Source organism: Schistocerca nitens, chromosome 9 (assembly GCF_023898315.1).
Source record: "Schistocerca nitens isolate TAMUIC-IGC-003100 chromosome 9, iqSchNite1.1, whole genome shotgun sequence".
NCBI classification, from domain to species: Eukaryota; Metazoa; Arthropoda; class Insecta; order Orthoptera; family Acrididae; genus Schistocerca; species Schistocerca nitens.
Window position 1 is genome coordinate 12,687,573 of NC_064622.1, and position 19,759 is coordinate 12,707,331.

Sequence of the window (19,759 nt, forward strand, 5' to 3'; positions counted from 1 at the left end):
CACACTCTCTGGAGAGAAAAACACCTATACTTTCATTATACAGATTTAACAATATTATTTGATAAAATTTTTAGGTGAATGTATGAAATAAGATTCATCATTCAAATAACACATTAGAAGACTGAAGATGGAAACTTGAAATTCACATGCCTGTGGACAGAGGTAGTTACGAAGCAGTTGCCACAAAAAGTGCAGACATAGAAAAAGAAACTGATATTTGAAGAAAAACTATTTACTTCCTGGACTAATATAATGGAAAGAAATAGTAGAATGAGTAGTCACTTCGTACTGAACTCTCACTTTGTTAGTGGGAGAGATACCCCTATCATTGCTTAAAGATTTTCGTTAATATACTCAGTCTTGTGAAATTGACATCAGGTCTTTTGTCGAAGTTCACTCCCAGGGTTATAATATGTCATTCAGTAAGCAGAAAGTTCCTGTCATAGGGATGTATACTCTCCTCCTTTGCTTGTTTATGTACTCAGATATTGTTCTATTTGTCACACACTGATATTTTCTCTTTTCCTTTCCCATCTCAATTTAGAAAATAAGGCAAACTTCCTTGTATGTTATCTTTAATTTGATACATCAAAATCACTTAGTGTTCTGTTTATAATTATCAAAAAAGTGTGAATTTGTAAGTTGTGCATTTTATATTTGTCAAATTATCAAATTTGAATTTGATGCCACAGTGCAGTATTAATGTGTTGAGAAGTGAAAATCAACTCATTACACATCCAGGAAATGTTAGATTCTTATGAGCAAAACCAAAAATTATGTTGCAGTCATTTAATTACTCTGATTTGTGCTAAAGAGCTTGCTTTTTTACTGTTAAAGTATCCCCATTAATATTTTTTGTAGCTTTTCATCTCATTGGGGCAATTTAATGATTCTGAAAACATTTTGATGTTGCATCCTAAATCAAAGTTTGCCAACACTAATTTCTGTTTGTACGAGAGTTGCCCAGAAAGTAATGCACCACATTTTTTATTCAACAATTCTTTACTGAACATAATGAGAATTACACATCCAAAAGAATGGTGTTTTATCTACACACCCTATTTTCCGCATAATCTCCATCCCGTTCTATGGCCTTCGTCCAGCACGAAACGAGTGCGTGTATGCCTTGTCGGTACCAATCCTTGTCCTGGTGGCAGAGCCCGTGCTTCACTGTGTGAATTGCATCCACACTTCCTTTGCTGATTGACAGATGCAGCGCCAACTGCCGACTCATAATGCGTCTGTCCTCGTGAATGGCAACATCGTATCGCTGCAACATGTCAGGTGTGACAGCTGTGGATGGTCTCGCCGACCACTGCAAATTGTGGCGCTCCAGCAAACTGCCTTCTGATGACCTCAACCTCCATGTCCAGTGACTAACTGTATTTCTGTCGACAGCAGATGCCCCATAGACTTTGCACAAGCATTTGTGCATATTCCCCACTGTTTCTTTCTCTGCAGTGAGAGATTCAATGATGGCATGTTGCTTGTAACGTATGTCACTTACAGACGCCATTTTGAAACTGTCCTGCAGCTATGCTGTCTGTCGGAAGTGACGGAAACTTGGTGTGCACACTCAGGAGACTTCAAATTATACATACGTAACTTTTCTATTCGTTGCGTTGTTTCTGACTAAGAAAAAAAAAAAAGGCAATGCCTTACTTTCTGGGCAATCATTGTTATATACGGTAGGATTATGACTTCTTTATAACCCCATGTTCTTGTGCCGTAAATCGATGAACTTTTGTCAGTGGGTAGCAAAAAATGTGTTCATTTATGCCCATTTCCTACTCTGGTTTGTTATGGGAATTGATAGCTTCTGGTAATCAAGTGCTGTATCCTGCACTCAGTAAACCAAACATCTACCAATCTGTAAAAGATGAAGATTAAATAGCAGAAGACCTAGTATTACTTAAGAGTTCCATCTTGCATTAGTTAAGTTAGTTATTGTGCAAAACATCACTTTAGGGAAGTGAGAGTTAAGTGAATTAGAAATTTCATAGCATCACACCATCCTTCTGTTTCAGTAATCTCTTCTAGACCATTCTGAAAATTCATTTAGCTGCTCATAGTTCATACCAAGTGCCAGGATAAATGAGTACTTGATATTGAGTAATGCTATCATGTGAAGCACACAGTCATGAATGAAGTGTTGACAGCCAATAAATCATGGTTCTTCTGGTGTTTATAACTGAACAGCAGTGCCATTTTTCCCTTCCAGTGTTCACATTTGTAGTGTCAGTGGCAATCCTCTTTATAGTTGCCCATAAATTTTATTCATTGAGAACAGTTATTATTCCTTTGACCACAGTATCTGCTTTCCCATTTGGTAAGTCTAGTGCTTCCAACTTGACTTCATTCATTTTTCAACGCCAATACCTGACATTCTTGGTTATCAATATGCTTACCATCAAAATGCAGCAACCAGCTTTCTAGGTGTTGTGTTTTCTTCATTTCTCCTTTGCATTTAACAGCTTCTTTAATGGTAGATCTGTAAATACCTGGTTGTGAAGGGGTTTGTCAGTCTCACCTTCAGATAACTGTCTGCAAATGGTTGCCCACTTTGCTGATTGATAATTTTGAACTTGTTCGTAATTGGGTTACAGTTTTTGTGTTGATGTACTTGTTCCTTATGTTTGGGGACGGTTCACCTGAACTGTGGGACTCCTGATAGTCATTGTCAGACAGTTATGTTGATTTACTTGAAATAGAAGTAGTAATGTTGTTGCTGCTGCTGCTGCTGCTGCTGCTGCTGCTTAGATGGATAATCCTGCAACTCAGTCTTCCCAACTGTGTAACTAACATGCTCTTTGCTTTTAGTCTGAGCATGATACAACCTTTTGTCCTCACTGCACACCCATTCACAGTTTTCTTTTGTAATGTGAAAAACTTCACTCAGTTAATCATATTTTCCTCATTTTACACATTGAAAATAGGTTTTTAGTACCGTATTGAAGCATGTACTACTGGAATTGATAAGATTGAGCCATTTAATTCCTTTTGCCATAAAATTAATAGTTCCTTCACAGTTTACTGTACACATTCTTCCCTGTCTGTCATGAACTCTCCAAGGAATATATAACAACCAACAATGTGTATTTTGTGCAGTATCCTGTTCAAGTTTTCAAGTGATTGTTGTAGTGGAACAGTTATTATTTTTCTGTTTGATTCTTGAAATTGTACTAGATTCTTTGTCCATATCTTCTTGTTTATTTCAGTGGTAGAAGCACTTATTTTAAAATTCATTATGATTACAAATTATACATCAGCAGAATGATGGCTAAGCACTCAGTTAATTATTCACTGCATCATTGCAAAATGACAGTAAAGTCAGCTGCACTCACAAAGCAGCACAGCACAAAATACATAAAGCTTCAGGTTTTTGTGTTCCTTTATTCCTGAAAGGAGGAGCACTTATTCTCAAATGTTCTGTTGCTGACCAGCTTGCCCACCTGTTAGCACGAGAGAATAGAGAATTATGAAGCATAAGTGTTTCTAAAAAGTCAGTACTAATTGCAAAATTCATTTACTACTACTTATACTATTTTACAAATTTTGTGTTTGGGGGTAATCTTGAACTAAACACAATTAAGCCCTGTATCATTCATTTTGAATGAGGTTCATTGGTTTACGACACAGGAAATTAAAAATGTTGCAAAAAATCATAACATACACTGTATGAATTTACCTTTGAGCTGTATTGACCAATTACGAAACAATGTCATTTGAAAGATAGTCTTCCTGCCTACACACAAAATCATTTTTATACTGTCTTCCTGCATCAGTGTTCTTGCTTATGACCATAGAATTTCTACCCTAAGAGACAAAAGGGGAGAAATGATAGGCATATGTTAGAAGCAGTCAAATTATTTTGATGTTTTTAGCTTTACAGAACACTAAATGGATCTTGTCACTTTAGTGGTGGCGTGATCCATCGTGCTGCTTTATGTCTATTACTTCATGGTGAGGTTTAACAGAATCTATACAACATTTACATTTTTTATACTGTGCTGATAGCATTTTATTGTCATCACAACCTCATCCTCCTCAGTACCACATGCTAAACTAATGAGTTACTTGCATATTTAGTTTTATGTTTTACTTATGAATTTGCAGTCATTTCCTATTGTTTACTTCTCATATTTGTAGCTGTCTATAAGCAGGGTGTGTGATTTTAGGTTTAAAGTTTTGTGTGGCATATGTGGTTTGAATACCACTACATGATCAGCTGCATACCTGTTGCTTCCAGAGAATCTCTATTTGGAACATGTTTTATAGAAGCAAAATAATCCAGTGGTTCAGCATCAGTCACTTATAAATGTCTGCTTAATACACTATGCATGTGCTGAACAGTGTCCTCATTAGAACAGTTACTGCCAGGTGATAGGTGTTAGTAGGATCTGAATAATATATTGAGCCAAGAGGTTGTAGGAAACAGTTATTGGTGGCTGTGGAATTGATATTTTAGTAAATGGAGTTTTCTGTTAATTTTGTTGGAATAAATTCTAGATGATGTACTGGAAGTAGATTGAGAATTTATTGCATGATAACTATGTGTTTTGTACATATTGTACAGTTGTAAAATATGCCATTAAATGTTTTGTACATGTAGTCCATAATCATGATCTAAATGTGTGTGTATACTATACTTCTTAAACCATCTGTGATATTGCTAAACTGTAGCAGGTGTAAAATATCTTGGGCTTGAGATTTCAATCGGTAATATATCATTGTAATTTGTTTGGACTGGTTGGAAAAACATATGTATTAATATAAGTTTAATTTACAGTAAGTGGATTCATCTGCCTCTGAGTATTTGCAATTACAGTCAGAGGACAGACATATCTGGGATAGTTAGGCATTGCTCACCCAAGTTCTGTATTTCATTCTTGAAAATGTGCCCATGGAAGTTACATAAAGACTTTAACCCGTAAATTGGGTTGGAGAAAATTAACTACATACTTGCAATATTGGTTCAAATCATAATAATTGAACTGTTGCAGGTATGTGTAAAGAATGTGTTAAACAAGGAGCAATTGTGTTGTTGAGATGCGAAAAAAGGGCAAGAATGTGTCAATCACGGTCATAGTTATTCAGAAAATTAAAATAGTGTTCATCATGCAACAATCTTTATTTTGTTATTTTCCATGCTTGCTGATTACTTGAAAAATATAAGTGAAGAGATAGAGCGGGTTCAAATACGTCAAAAATTAAACAAGAGATTATTTTTATTTGTCATGTTACTGTGACATAGTAAATGAACTTAGATGAAGTGATTGGGAAGCAGAGGAGTGGAAAGGGGGGGGGGGATAGGAGGAGGGGTGAATTACTAATTTTGAAATGATCACTTAGTTCCAGATGTAGTGGAGAAACTATCTCAAAACAGAATCTCTGATATAGTTGTGATGATCCTTTCTCATTGCCAGATGCTCTTCATGCTGAGCTCTGCCCTGTGGGGGCCCCCATACTTTGAAGCGTTCTGTGTTCTCAGGGATTCATGTTTAACTTCTGAGCTTCAGTTGTCCCCATTGTTAATATTTGAGAGAACAATCTGCTATTGCCTTCTGTAGTGCACTTTTTCCAGTCAGTGTTGTAATTTATCATAATCATCGTCGTCATTTTCCTTGTCGGATCTCTCATCTGCAAAGTACCTAACTACGCCTCTTCACTAGATAATTGGCCAGCTGCTTGCATTGTTTCCATTACAGGTCTTGAACTATTCCTATCTATCTTGTTTTCATGGACAGTTCTGTGCTTCTAAAGCTCACACACACACACACACACACACACACACACACACACACACACACACACACACACAATAATTCTTGATTCAAAATATGTATTTGACATATTTCACACACACACACACACACACACACACACACACACACACTATAATTCTTGATTCAAAATATGTATTTGACATATTTCACACACACACACACACACACACACACACACACACACACTATAATTCTTGATTCAAAATATGTATTTGACATATTATTGAGGACTGAATTTTATACTATATGACATCCTTTTTGATCTTCCCAAATTTAGTTTCCTTTGCTAAGGTATGAAATACATATGCTACAACTTACCTATTCTTTTCAGCAAGAATAATTAACATAATAATTTAATGTGACTCTTGAATGATGTGTCAAGAGTATGAAAATTGAATGTATGGCATGTAATATAACAGATATATTTTCAAAAAATTCTACATACTTGTTTAAGTAATTTCATTTTCATTGTTTATCATTGTTTAAACCTATTAAAGTGAAGTTCACTGGACAGCAAGGAAGAAGCAGAACTTCACAGATCAGTTATAGACCAGTGCTGCTAAACATACTGCTTGCCAAGTTTTTGTTAAAAATTGTAGCCTTCCATAAGACTAAAAGATTGTAATCTTTTGTTCTTCCTGTTAGAAAAAAATTGCGGTTAAAAATATACCTGTTCTGCAGGTAATGTCCAAGGCAAAAGATTATAGCATAGATGGAAATTCCTGGAAATAATTTCAATGTAAATTTTTGTTCAGTATGTAACATTTGTGAATGGGACTTGAATCCTAATACCAAAGATCCACTAAACAGCTTGCAATATTATGAATCTCATTTAAAGATTTTTTTTTAAAAATTTTTTCCCTCGGATAAGCTGGATTATTTTACTGTCACTGAATCTCACACCACTTGTTAACTGAGCATATAAATATATTTACCTTTGTATTTTCTGGATATTTTAGTGACATATATTCTTGGGGATATGTTAGAAGTAGAAGAAAACTGTGCAGTGATTTTTAGAAATAAATTGCAAATTATTTTGTGTAATTTTGTGGTGGTAATATTTGGTAAGAACTCTTTTGGAGCATTGTGGGTAAATTTTTATATAATAATGACATGATGATTATCATGATATCTGTGTAGAGTTGGAAAAGGTCTAAGTCTGTTTCTGTTCATTAGTCTAATGCAAAACCTACAAATACTTCCATTTGACTTTATTTGTTGTTTTTTCTGGACAATCATGTATCATTGAATGTTGTCTGCATAGTTTAGCAATTAGTAGAATTAATGTACATCTAGTTAGTTGATCCATGGAAAGCCTGTGTAATATTAAGCAGAAACAGTTTTATTTATATTATACTGCAGAAGGGACTCAATGTAACTTAATTGTACAAATATATTATACAAATGAGCTATGATGTAGGTGAATTTCACCTAAAATTTTGTAATATAGCACAACTTTAGCTGGCATTGATGTGGACTGATTGTAAATGGTAGCTGTTATATCGCTGTTGCATTAGATTCTGTGACCAAATGTTCAACTAAAAAGAAAAAAGAAAAAAAAAACAGTGTCTAAGCATTTGTATTGTTGTACTATAGATCGTGAAATGTGAAAAGTACAAAGACTGCAAAATGATAATAAATATGTTGTCAGAAACTTGTTAGTTATTCTTTTTCCACAACAGCCACACACAATCACATTAAGTTACTGTTTCAGTGGACAGTTCACAAATTAACGACAGTCACATAGATATATTTTAGTAAGCAAATAATAGTGTGTACAACATTAGTAATGTATGAAAATATAAGAAATTGGATACATAAAAAAAATCTGCTCACCAAATGGTGGCAGGAGAACACACTTATAAAAAGGTATTACAATTTGCTAGTTTTCATACACTATGGCTCCTTCTGTCAGAAGTGTTCAAGGGAAATGACGAGGGATGAATGGAAAGGAGTGGTGAGCTTTAGGAAAAGGGGTAGAGTTTGGGAAAGTCACCCAGAACCATGGATCGAGGGAGACTCACCGGACAGGATGAGAAAGGAAGAGTGATTGTTTAAGACAGCACTGGACGAGATTTGATAACCTGGGAGTTTAAAGGTGGGAGATAGGTTATTTGCAAGACAGAGATAACTGCTAAAATATCATACATGAGTTAATAAGAGCAAAAAGCTAAGGGCATTGAATGTGATAAGAGGTGAGAGGGGGAAGGCAAAAAAGATATTTCAGAAAACGAAAGAGGTAGAAAACTCAGAAGGGAGTGCAGAAAGGAATAATTGTTGTGAAGAAATGCTGAGACCAAAGAAATTAGTGTAAATTAAGGCCAGGTGGGGGAGTGGTGATTGTTACTATCATTATTATTTGAGGTGAGGGGTGGTCGACATCATGCTCATCAGCACCCTGACAAAAAGTCAGCATGCCTGTCTCAGGGGTGGGGACAAAGGCTGTCCCCCACATGCGGAGCAGTGTATAACGTATTAAAGTCTGCCTCCCTTCCCGACCAATTTAGGGATGAGGTCTGACAGTTCACAAAATTTCAGCACTCTTGTAACACTACAATTAGTATTGGTGAGGGTGGTGGGCAGATCTCAATTGAGACTGAGGACACACATTGCCAAAATATACTGAATTGAAAATGGCACACCCCAAACTTCACAGAGTGGTGGATCCTCCCACCGAATGAGTAAGCCACAAGTTAAAGGGCTATGTCGAGAGTGCAGTCTGGTAAGCAGAACCTCCTTCCAGCGGTGAGGCTGACATGAAGTATGAAATGCGTGTGTGGTGGATTTGAGCGACCGTGGATTGTTTTGTCACCTGCATCCATTCTGTCTTCCACTGGCGCATGATGCACCTGTCAGAAAATGAGGTGATGGTGTGCAATTGGATGGGATATTGACAAAGAGCACCATCCCGACATGCTTCCAGGGCAGCTTTGTCGGCCTTGTCATTGCCCTGTACCCTGATGTGGCCAGGTACCCAGCAAAAGATCACATCCTTGCCACAGTGTTGGAGCCTATGTAAGGAGTCGTGGATGAGCTGAATCAGCAGCTCTACTGGCTACATTTGGTGAAGTAGTTCACTAAGCAAGTCGGAACAGACAGGCAACCTTGTACGGTGATACTTGTGAATCCTCTCCAAAGCCTTCAGAATGCCACATAATCTCGCATCATAATTTGTAAATTATTCCAGAAGATGCTCTTTCAAAACCCTATCAGACACCAGAATAACCAAGGACATTCTGTTGCTGGGATTCATCCATACAAACAATGATAAAACTATGGTACATATTTAAAATGGAGGAAAACAAAGTTGTAAAAACATAATCTGGAATAAAAGTTTTCTTCTACCGTGTCAAGCGTGAAAACACTTTAGGTCTCTGAAGATACCAAGGTGGCAACGTGTTTCATCCTTGGCTGTGTATTAGGAGTTCTGATGGATCTCAAATGGCACGGTCATGTAGGACTGACTCCTGAACAGCTGTTCAAAGGTGGGTTGGACCACTGCACTAAATACCGATGAGTGAGGTGACGAGATTTTCAGTGCCGAGCCAAAAGGATACATCGCTGAATCCAGAGTGGTGGTTCACCAGCCTCTGCACACAGATTCAGAACTGGGCTGGTCCGAAAGGCTCGAGTCTATATCTGAATGCCCTCATGGTAGACAGTGTCTAACATATTGAACTAGGAAATGGGCTGACCCACAGACCATACTGCTGTAATCTAGACGTGATCGGACAAATGTCCCGTGTAAAACTGCAGGAGATGCGACCTGTCTGATCCCCATGTTTTTCCGCTAAGGCATTTCATCAAAATAATCAATGGCTGGAAGCCTTTTGTTAGTAGGTCTTTCAGGTGTAGCAGCCAAGTTAATTTTGAGTCAAATAATAAGCCAAAAAAGTGCACAGTTTCTTGAAAATGTAATATATTGTCCCCCACTGTCGGCACTGGTTGGTTAAAACTTCAACTAGCGCAGTTAGCATTGACACATGCAGTCTCTTCAGGTGAGAACTGAAAACCAGTTGTCCTGGCCCAGCTTTCCAGCCTCCTAATGGTCAGCTGTTGCTGCCTCTAATCATTGTTGTAAGATCAGAGAGAGAAGAAGAAAAGTGCAAAGTCATCCACAAACAAATAGTATTCGACAGGGTTCCTGACTGCAGAGGAAATGCCATTGATAGCAATGGCAAACAACGTGACACTGAGGACACTGCCTTGGGGGACGCCATTCTCTTGTATACAGCAGTCAGACACGGCATCACCAATGCGACATCGAAAACAACGGTCCTCGAGAAAGTATTGGATAAGAAGTGGCAGTCGTCCACATAGTCCCCATTCATGAAGTTGGCAAAGGATGTTGTACCTCCAAGTAGTGTCATATGCTTTTTTGCGGTAAAAATACACACAAACCAAATGGTTTCAGCTTAAGAAGACTCCTGTATCGCCGTCTCCAGTAGAATTAAGTCTTCGAGGGTGAAACGGTAGCGCCTGAAGCCACACTGGGAGCAGCTCAGGTGACCTCGGGATTCGAGCAGACAGACAAGTTGGCAATTGACCGTACATTCAAGAGTCTTACCCATACAACTGGTACAGTCTACACTCCGGAAACTGTTAGGGGTGCCATGGTCCTTGCCTGATTTCCAGAGTGGAATTAATAATGCCTCCTTCCAAGTTGTGGGGTACTGCTCATCAAACCAGATCTGACTGAAACAAGAGAGGGGATCTGTCCTTTCACTTCAGAGCACAGATGATGAAGCATGGTATAATGAATCTCATCGGGTCTAGGAGTAGTGTGTGTGGCCACGGACAAGGCTGATTCCAGTTCCCACTTGGAGAACGGAAGGTTGTAGACTTCGTGATTATGCAAGAAGAAATGACGCTTACTCATCTCTGTAGTCCTATGGAACACCTGAAAATTAGGAGTTTGGATGACAGTAAAAAATGTCCAGCTAAAACCTGAGCCATGTCTTCTGTCGTGCTCACCAAGACCCCATTACTGGACAAGGCCGTAAGGGGACATGTATTGCCCTTTTCCAAAATCCACCTTACTGAGTCCCAAACTTTTGCAGTGGAAGTGGACCAATTAATGGAAGTCTTGAATTCCTTCCAGGAAGCCCTCTTCCGTCCTTTTATCACTTGCCTTGGATATGCTCTCGCAGATCTGAAGGTGTGAAGGTTTTCTGCAGTTGGGTGGTGTTTAAAGTTCTGCAGAGCTGTTCATCTGGCCCTGAATGGCATTCGGCAGTCATCGTTCCACCAAGGTACAAGCTGTCGTCTAATGTGGTTCCTAGATTGGGGGATGGACTCTGCGGCAGCCTGTTCGATCTCACAAGTAATATGGGCCACTGTCTCCTGTGCACAATCCTTTTGTTCAGAAAGCCCAGTGACTGTACTGCAACCAATTTGCCCTTTGTACAAGAGTTGAATGAAAAGTAATGCCTCCAGCTTCGTTAATCGGGTTTGGATGAGAAAATATTAATAAATCAAACGCAGAAATAATACTTAGAATGTAATCTTTAATGACCAATATTCACTTTTCCACATAATCACCAGCCAATTGGATACATTTCTGCCAACGATGAACAAGTTTTCTGAAGCCCTCATGAAGTCGACACTGTTTCCGCAACCATAGACTCACAGTTCTCTCAATGTCTTCATCAGAAGCACGATGATGTCCCGAAGATCATCTTTCATTATCGAGAACAGATGGAAGTCAGGTGTCACCTTCATTATCGTAATGCGAGAGGAGTTCCTGGCAAATTTCCAGTCTGTGCGCTTTCATTTCAGGAGTCAGAATCTGGAGTACCCATCTTGCACAGATCTGATAACCAAGCAAAACAATAATTTGACCCACACATTCTTGTGAAATGCCGATTGTGCTTGCAGTTTCTCTCTGAGTGATGCAACGATTGTCAATCTGTCAACATTTTACTTGTGAAACTTGGTGGTTGCTGTCACAGGATGTCCAACTCTTTTTTTTTTCTGCCACACAGGTCAGATGTTCCCACCTCAACACCTTTAAAAACTCTTGCCCTACGACGCACAGTACTCACATCAACACATTCACCATGAACTGCTTTCATTCTCTGATGAATCTCCTTTGCGGTGACACCTTTAGCTGTCAAGAATTCAATGACTGCATGTTGCTTAAATCGCATTGACCGGCCATCTGCGCAGTTAACATTTCTCTAACTACTCGTAATAATGGAGTTGATTATAGTTACTCTTTGTTTGCTGCAGTCATGGTCCGGAGTTCATTTACAGTTACTGTAAAACAACTACTGGAGAGTTGATTTAGTTTTATCTTGCATTAAGTTTCATAGTTTTTTATTATACTTTCAAAACAAAATTAAGGTATTATTGCAAGACAAACAATACTTACAATACTAAAGTAGCAGCTACATGCACACTGCTCAAAAACCAAAACCAGACTAATTCCCTATGCCAATATGGCAGTCACTATTTATAATTTCTTAACAATCCCGAACAATGCTTGGCATTGTTTAAAATTATTATTTCATTAGTTAACAATTAGAACTATCACCCTAAAACAAATTACACATCTCATTGATTACCTAGATTCTTATATATTAAATACATGATTGAATTCTAATCTTTATGTAAGTTGAAGCAAGTATAAATGCTTAGGTATCAAATGTTAACAATACACTTGTTACATTGACTAATTACAGGAGATTGACATCATATAAAATGTTCCTACCAATTAACAGACTTGTACACATTAGTGTAATTAAGATTCTGTAATTATTTCCTACACCTCTATATCAGAAACTACTGTTTATGGTTAAAATTTATGAATTTTTATTAGTTTGAATTGGACTGTTACATTTCAACAACCCCCAAAAGGATTTGTGCAACTGAAAGTTGAACAAAACCTTTTCTGAGAGATCTACGTAACAGTCCTTATTTTACAATAAACTGGAGGAACAAGCATTTTATTTATGGTTTGAGATATTCCTACGTTTGATTAAAAATGTAAATTAATTATGAAGCATTATGCAATAATTATTACTCAATAGTACAAGGGAAGAACAAGTTATTTCTTAACTGTATGAGCTAACATGCAACTTAGAGTTTCAAACTAGTACAAAATCCCTAAGTGTAAATGCACTAATTTCTGTACTTTACATAAATGTAAATAGTCTTAATGTTTGCAGTTCGCAGACTGCTCCATAGTGAATCTTGAAGTTTGCAGTACGCAGACTGCTGTTTGGGATGAAATTTCTGACCAACGACCAATCTTACTATTTTTATTTGTCAAGACACTTCCAACCCTACTTTCCCACCTTTACAGTCATTCAAACATGATACGTAAGAGTGCAGTTACATATAACTCTGAGCGACAATATAAGTGACTAATACATCATATTGGCTGTGTTTTATAAGTAATTGAAACAGCACTAACAATTATGCGGTTGCGCCTTATACGAGGCCTGTTCAGAAAGTAAGCTCCGATTGACTGCCAAATTGAAACCACAGTGATCATCAGAAATGTTTTACTTGTAACAATTAGCTACACCTTTCAGCTACTTCTCTACGTAGTCGCCGTTCTGACTTAGATTTTTGTCATAGCGTTGTACCAACTTTTCAATAGCCTCATCATAGAAGGCAGCCGCCAGTGCTTTCCGCCAATTCTCCACGCTGGCCTACACCTCGTTGTCTGTGTCGAAATGTTGTCTTCAAAGACAGCGGTTCATGTGACCAGAGATGAAACTCAGGGGGAGACAGTTGTGGACTGTATTGTGGGTAATCTCACATTTCCATTTGAAAACGATGCAGGAGCATCTTCATTGCCCCTGCAGAATGCGGCTGAGAATTGTCTTGAAGAAGAAACAGCACGACAGTTATGTAATGTTAGCTGCATAGCTTCAGGCGAAATTTCTCACCAGGCCCTCGTACTTGGCGGCAGACACTATTTTCTAGACATCTTTACGCACTCACTGCGAGCTCAGAAATGAGAAGAGCGACGTGATGCTAACTGTGGTTATTCTAGAGACACTACCCAACACATCTGTGCAAAGCTTTATCGGATTTTCATAGTCGTTTCCATTTCGCGACCGATCGGAGCTTACTTTCTGAACGCCCCTCGTATAAGGTATGTGTTCATCACTTGGGGTGAATACACAATAAATGATTCATAAGTGATTGGTATAACATGACAATTATATGGCTGAGCATTATATATATGTTGTTGTTGTTGTTGTGGTCTTCAGTCCAGAGACTGGTTTGCTGCAGCTCTCCATGCTACTCTATCCTGTGCAAGCTTCTTCATCTCCGAGTACCTACTGCAACCTACATCCTTCTGAATTTGTTTAGTGTATTCATCTCTTGGTCTCCCTCTATGATTTTTACCCTCCACGTTGCCCTCCGATACCAAAATGGTGATACCTTGATGCCTCAGAATATGCCCTACCAACCGATCCCTTCTTCTAGTCAAGTTGTGCCACAAATTTCTCATCTTTCCAATTCTATTCAATACCTAGTTAGTTACATGATATAACCATCTAATCTTCAGCATTCTTCTGTAGCACCACATATCGAAAGATTCTATTCCCTTCTTGTCTAAGCTATTTATCGTCCACATTCCACTTCCATACATGGCCACACTCCATACAAATACTTTCAGAAACGACTTCCTGACACTTAAATCTATACTCGCTGTTAACAAATTTCTCTTCTTCAGAAACGCTTTCCTTGCCGTGGCCAGTCTACATTTTATATCCTCTCTACTTCGACCATAATCAGTTATTTTGCTCCCGAAATAGCAAAATTCATTTACTACTTTAAGCGTCTCATTTCCTAATCTAATTCCCACAGCATCACCCGATTTAATTCGACTACATTCAATTATCCTCATTTTGCTTTTGTTGATGTTCATCTTATATCCTTCTTTCAAGACACTGTCCTTTCCGTTCAACAGCTCTTCCAGGTCCTTTGCTGTCTCTGACAGAATTACAATGTCATCAGTGAACCTCAATTTTTTATTTCTTCTCCGTGGATTTTAATTCCAACTCCGAATTTTTCTTTTGTTTCCTTTACTGCTTGCTCAATATATAGATTGAATAACATTGGGGACAGGCTACAACCCTGTCTCACTCCCTTCCCAACCACTGCTTACCTTTCATGCCCCTCGACTCTTATAACTGCCTTCTGGTTTCTGTACAAATTGTAAATAGCCTGTCACTCCCTGTATTTTACCCCTGCCACCTTCAGAATTTGAAAGAGAGCATTCCAGTCAACATAGTCAAAGGCTTTTTCTAAGTCTACAAATGCTAGAAATGTAGGTTTGCCTTTCCTTAATCTATTTTCTAAGATAAGTAATAGGGTCAGTATTGCCTTACGTGTTCCACCATTTCTACGGAATCCAAACTGATCTTCCCCGAGGTCAGCTTCTACCAGTTTTTCCATTCGTCTGTAAAGAATTCGTGTTAGTATTTTGCAGCCGTGGCTTATTAAACTGATAGTTCGGTAATTTTTACATCTGTCAACACCTGCTTTCTTTGGGATTGGAATTATTATATTCTTCTTGAAGTCTGAGGGTATTTCGCCTGTCTCATACATCTTGCTCACCAGATGGTAGAGTTTTGTCAGGACTGTCTCTCCCAAGGCCGTCAGTAGGTCTATTGGAATGTTGTCTACTCCCGGGGCCTTGTTTCGACTCAGGTCTTTCAGTGCTCTGTCAAACTCTTCACGCAGTATCGTATCTCCTATTTCATCTTCATCTACATCCTCTTCCATTTCCCTTCTTTACTCAGAAGTGGGTTTCCATCTAAGCTTTTGATATTCGTGCAAGTGGTTCTCTTTTCTCCAAAGGTTTCTTTAATTTTCCTGTAGGCAGTATCCACCTTACCCCTAGTGATATGCGCCTCTATATCCTTACATTTGTCCTCTAGTCATCCCTGCTTAGCCATTTTGCACTTCCTGTCGATCTCATTTTTGAGACGTTTGTATTCCTTTTTACCTGCTTCATTTACTGCATTTTTGTATTTTCTCCTTTCATCAATTAAATTCAATATCTCTTCTGTTACCCAAAGATTTCTATTAGTCCTTGTTTTTTTACCTACGTAATCTTCTGCTGCCTTCACTATTTCATCTCTCAAAGCTACCCATTCTTCTTCTACTGTATTTCTTTCCCCCATTCTTGTCAATTGTTCCTTAATTCTCTCCCTGAAACTCTCTACAACCTCTGGTCCTTTCAGTTTATCCAGGTCCCATCTCCTCAAATTCCCACCATTTTGCAGTTTCTTCAGTTTTAATCTACAGTTCATAACCAATAGATTGTGGTCAGAGTCCACATCTGCCCCTGGAAATGTTTTACAATTTAAAACCTGGTTCCCGAATCTCTGTCTTACCATTATATAATCTATCTGAAACCTGTCAGTATCTCCAGGGTTCTTCCATGTATAGAGCCTTCTTTCATGATTCTTGAACCAAGTGTTAGCTATGATTAAGTTACGTTCTGTGCAAAATTCTACCAGGCGGCTGCCTCTTTCATTCCTTACTCCCGTTCCATATTCACCTAGTACGTTTCCTTCTCTTCCTTTTCCTATTGTCGAGTTCCAGTCACCCATGACTATTAAATTTTCGTCTCGCTTCACTATCTGAATAATTTCTTTTATCCCATCATACATTTCTTCAATCTCTTTGTCATCTGCGGAGCTAGTTGGCATATAAACTTGTACTACTGTGGTAGGCGTGGGCTTCGTATCTATCTTGGCCACAATAATGCATTCACTATGCTGTTTGTAGTAGCTGACATTCCATGCTCCAATCCGTAGAATGCCAGTTTTCTTTCTCCTGATAACAATGTCCTCCTGAGTAGTCCCCGCCCGGAGATCCGAATGGGGGACTATTTTACCTCCGGAATATTTTACCCAAGAGGACACCATCATCTTTTAACCATACAGTAAAACTGCATGCCCTCGGGAAAAATTACGGCTGTAGTTTCCCTTTGCTTTCAGCCGTTCACAGTACTAGCACAGCAAGGCCGTTTTGGTTAGTGTTACAAGGCCAGGTCAGTCAATCATCCAGACTGTTGCCCCTGCAACTACTGAAAAGGCAGCTGCCCCTCTTCAGGAACCACACATTTTTCTGGCCTCTCAACAGATACCCCTCCATTGTGGTTGCACCTACGGTATGGCTATCTGTATCGCTGAGGCACGCAAGCTTCCCCAACGGCAAGGTCCATGGTTCATATAACATATTTAAGTAAATTCATTATCTTCAATAGTGCAGAAATACTAGCTTTTTTCCCAAATTCTCCTATAAAATAGGCTTTAGTCAACAACGACAAGTGTTGACTCGATAAATTAGAATACTCTCACCAATAGAGGTAAATACATGTGGACAGGGGGAAGAATAGCTTTGTACTCTGATGAGAAGTAAGAAATGAAATAGCAAATTCGGAGTGTTGGAGCTGAAGAAGACTTGCATATAAGTGAGTGTTCACAATTTCGAGTGCTGGTACATATTAAAAGAAAAAAAAAATTACATACAACAACCTTGGACATTGATAAATATAGAGAGTAGTGTAAGTGAGCCATGCCTCACGATAATTACAAATATTAATAAGTGAGCCATATCTCATGATAATTATTAGTAAAATGTTTATCAATTCGGTGGCAACATACAACAAAATTAGACATAAATAAATAATATAGTATGACAGAGTATGGCTACATATAATAACACAGAATTGCTAGCTTGTTCCCGGATCCCCTACGAAATAGGTTTTAATCACTTAATAAAGCTAACACGGTAAATAAGAAGGGTCTCAGCAATAGAGACATATACATGTGGACAGAGGGAAGGTTAGCTTGGTACTCTAATGAGAAGTAAGAAATGAAATAGAAGGTTCAGAGTGTTGGAGTTGAAGAAGAAAAGATGACAGACCTCTAAGACAGGAAACCTCTCTACCCAGGACTGCCACTGTTCCAGTACTTCACTGTGGCGCCGGTGGGAGAAGAGTGTTCAGCATTCCCTGCAGAATGGACTTGCCACAGCTTCATCTTCCCAGTCCACGAAAATTAACCCCAACGCTCCCTATTGTTTGACCAATGGAGGGCGAACAAATAGCATTCTGCTGGACAGAGTAAAAGACAAATACAATACTGTATTGGTTAACCAAGTAATAAATGCTAGATCCTACCAGCTGACTTATAAGCAGTCCCTCTAGTATCTGGGTTTGATGAAACATAATCAATTACATAAACATATAATATTGAAACCTGTGACATATCTGAGACATATACATGAAAATTACTAAAGCGAGGTACAGAATTATTGTGTTCCTCTTATATCTGTTGCTGCTCAAACATAAATTATTATATAAATATAACAATATAGAAATAAGGTAGCCAAATGCATCGAATTACAGTATATCTCATATAAAAAAAATAAACAAAGTCAGCAGCCTCATTGGGCAGATCATCCACGTGTTACAATGTTCACATTATGTGAAGTACTTTTATACACATCAACATATCTGCTAAACATCACAGAGTCAAGTTTGACAATGACAAAATAAATTTTTGTTACATTTTCAAAATTAAGCAAGAGGCAGGTCTGAGATATAAAATTAAAGTTACTGGAATCTCAGTCAATTGATATAGAAGTTCCTTTTCCAAATGTCATGGCATTTATAAGTCTTACATTAAGTTGAAGAACATATTTCATGTGTTTATAATGTTACAAAATTTTATATAATGCAAAGACTATAGTTTACCACAAATACAATGAATAATTACAGAGAATTGGGTTGCATGTGACAGCACATTATCGTATATGTCAGTACATCAGTAGTTCTATTTTTGTGCCTGTAAGTTGCAGATTAATTACAGTAAGTGCATTTCTTTTGGAAAGAAAATAGCATTGATAATAAGTGATTGCTGAGAACAGTATATCATCGTATTAAGTATAGGCAGAAAATATTACAAGTAGCAGCGCATATGAATAAACACTAAAAGTGTGAAATTACATTAACAATAGATGATTATAAAGGAATATATTGCATGTAACAGTATATCATTGTATTGAGTCTAGAGAGACCAGATTCAACAGATGATTACAGTATGCACCGTGTCATGTATAGGTAGTTGTCAAGCAATTTACAAGAAACAGTAATTGTTAGCCTTTCAGACATCTATTTTCTTGGAAAAATTATGTCAGTTTTCAACTGTTGAAATGTACATAGACATAATGACTGTACCACTTGTAGGACCAAAAGTCCTCATTTCTTTACAAGTTAAACTCCAGCTTTAGAAACAACTGAACCGACATGAACATTTCAGGTCAGGAAACCACAAGGACGGATAAAGGGATTTGCGCACAATAACTGTCAAAGGCACCTTGTTCTCATAGCTTGAAAGTCGTCATCCTAAATTTTTTTTCAGCATCTTCTTGTTGAGACTGAGAGCCACAATGGCCACATGCTACTGTAGAATCAGGTTTACATTGGTAAATTAAGTATCAGCAGGTTACTTCCAGAATACATGTTGTTTTTTGTTGTGGTCTTCAGTCCTGAGACTGGTTTGATGCAGCTCTCCATGCTACTCTATCCTGTGCAAGCTTCTTCATCTCCCAGTACTTACTGCAACCTACATCCTTCTGAATCTGCTTAGTGTATTCATCTCTTGGTCTCCCTCTACGATTTTTACCCTCCACGCTGCCCTCCAATACTAAATTTGTGATCCCTTGATGCCTCAAAACATGTCCTACCAACTGATCCCTTCTTCTAGTCAAGTTGTGCCACAAACTTCTCTTCTCCCCAATCCTATTCAATACCTCCTCATCAGTTACGTGATCTACCCATTTAATTTTCAACATTCTTCTGTAGCACCACATTTCGAAAGCTTCTATTCTCTTCTTGTCCAAACTATTTATCGTCCATGTTTCACTTCCATACATGGCTACACTCCATACAAATACTTTCAGAAACGACTTACTGACACTTAAATCTATAC

The 19,759-nt window shown here is 38.1% G+C and overlaps 1 long non-coding RNA gene across 1 annotated transcript in view; it reads right to left on the bottom strand.

The window, feature by feature from the left end:
- Positions 1 to 3,406: 3,406 nt before the first annotated feature.
- LOC126202981 (uncharacterized) overlaps positions 3,407 to 19,759 on the bottom strand; it is a 31,599-nt gene continuing 15,246 nt past the window's right edge. Inside the window, exon 2 of the long non-coding RNA XR_007540210.1 lies at positions 3,407 to 3,452. This is a non-coding gene — a long non-coding RNA (uncharacterized LOC126202981). The remainder of the gene's footprint in view (positions 3,453 to 19,759) is intronic.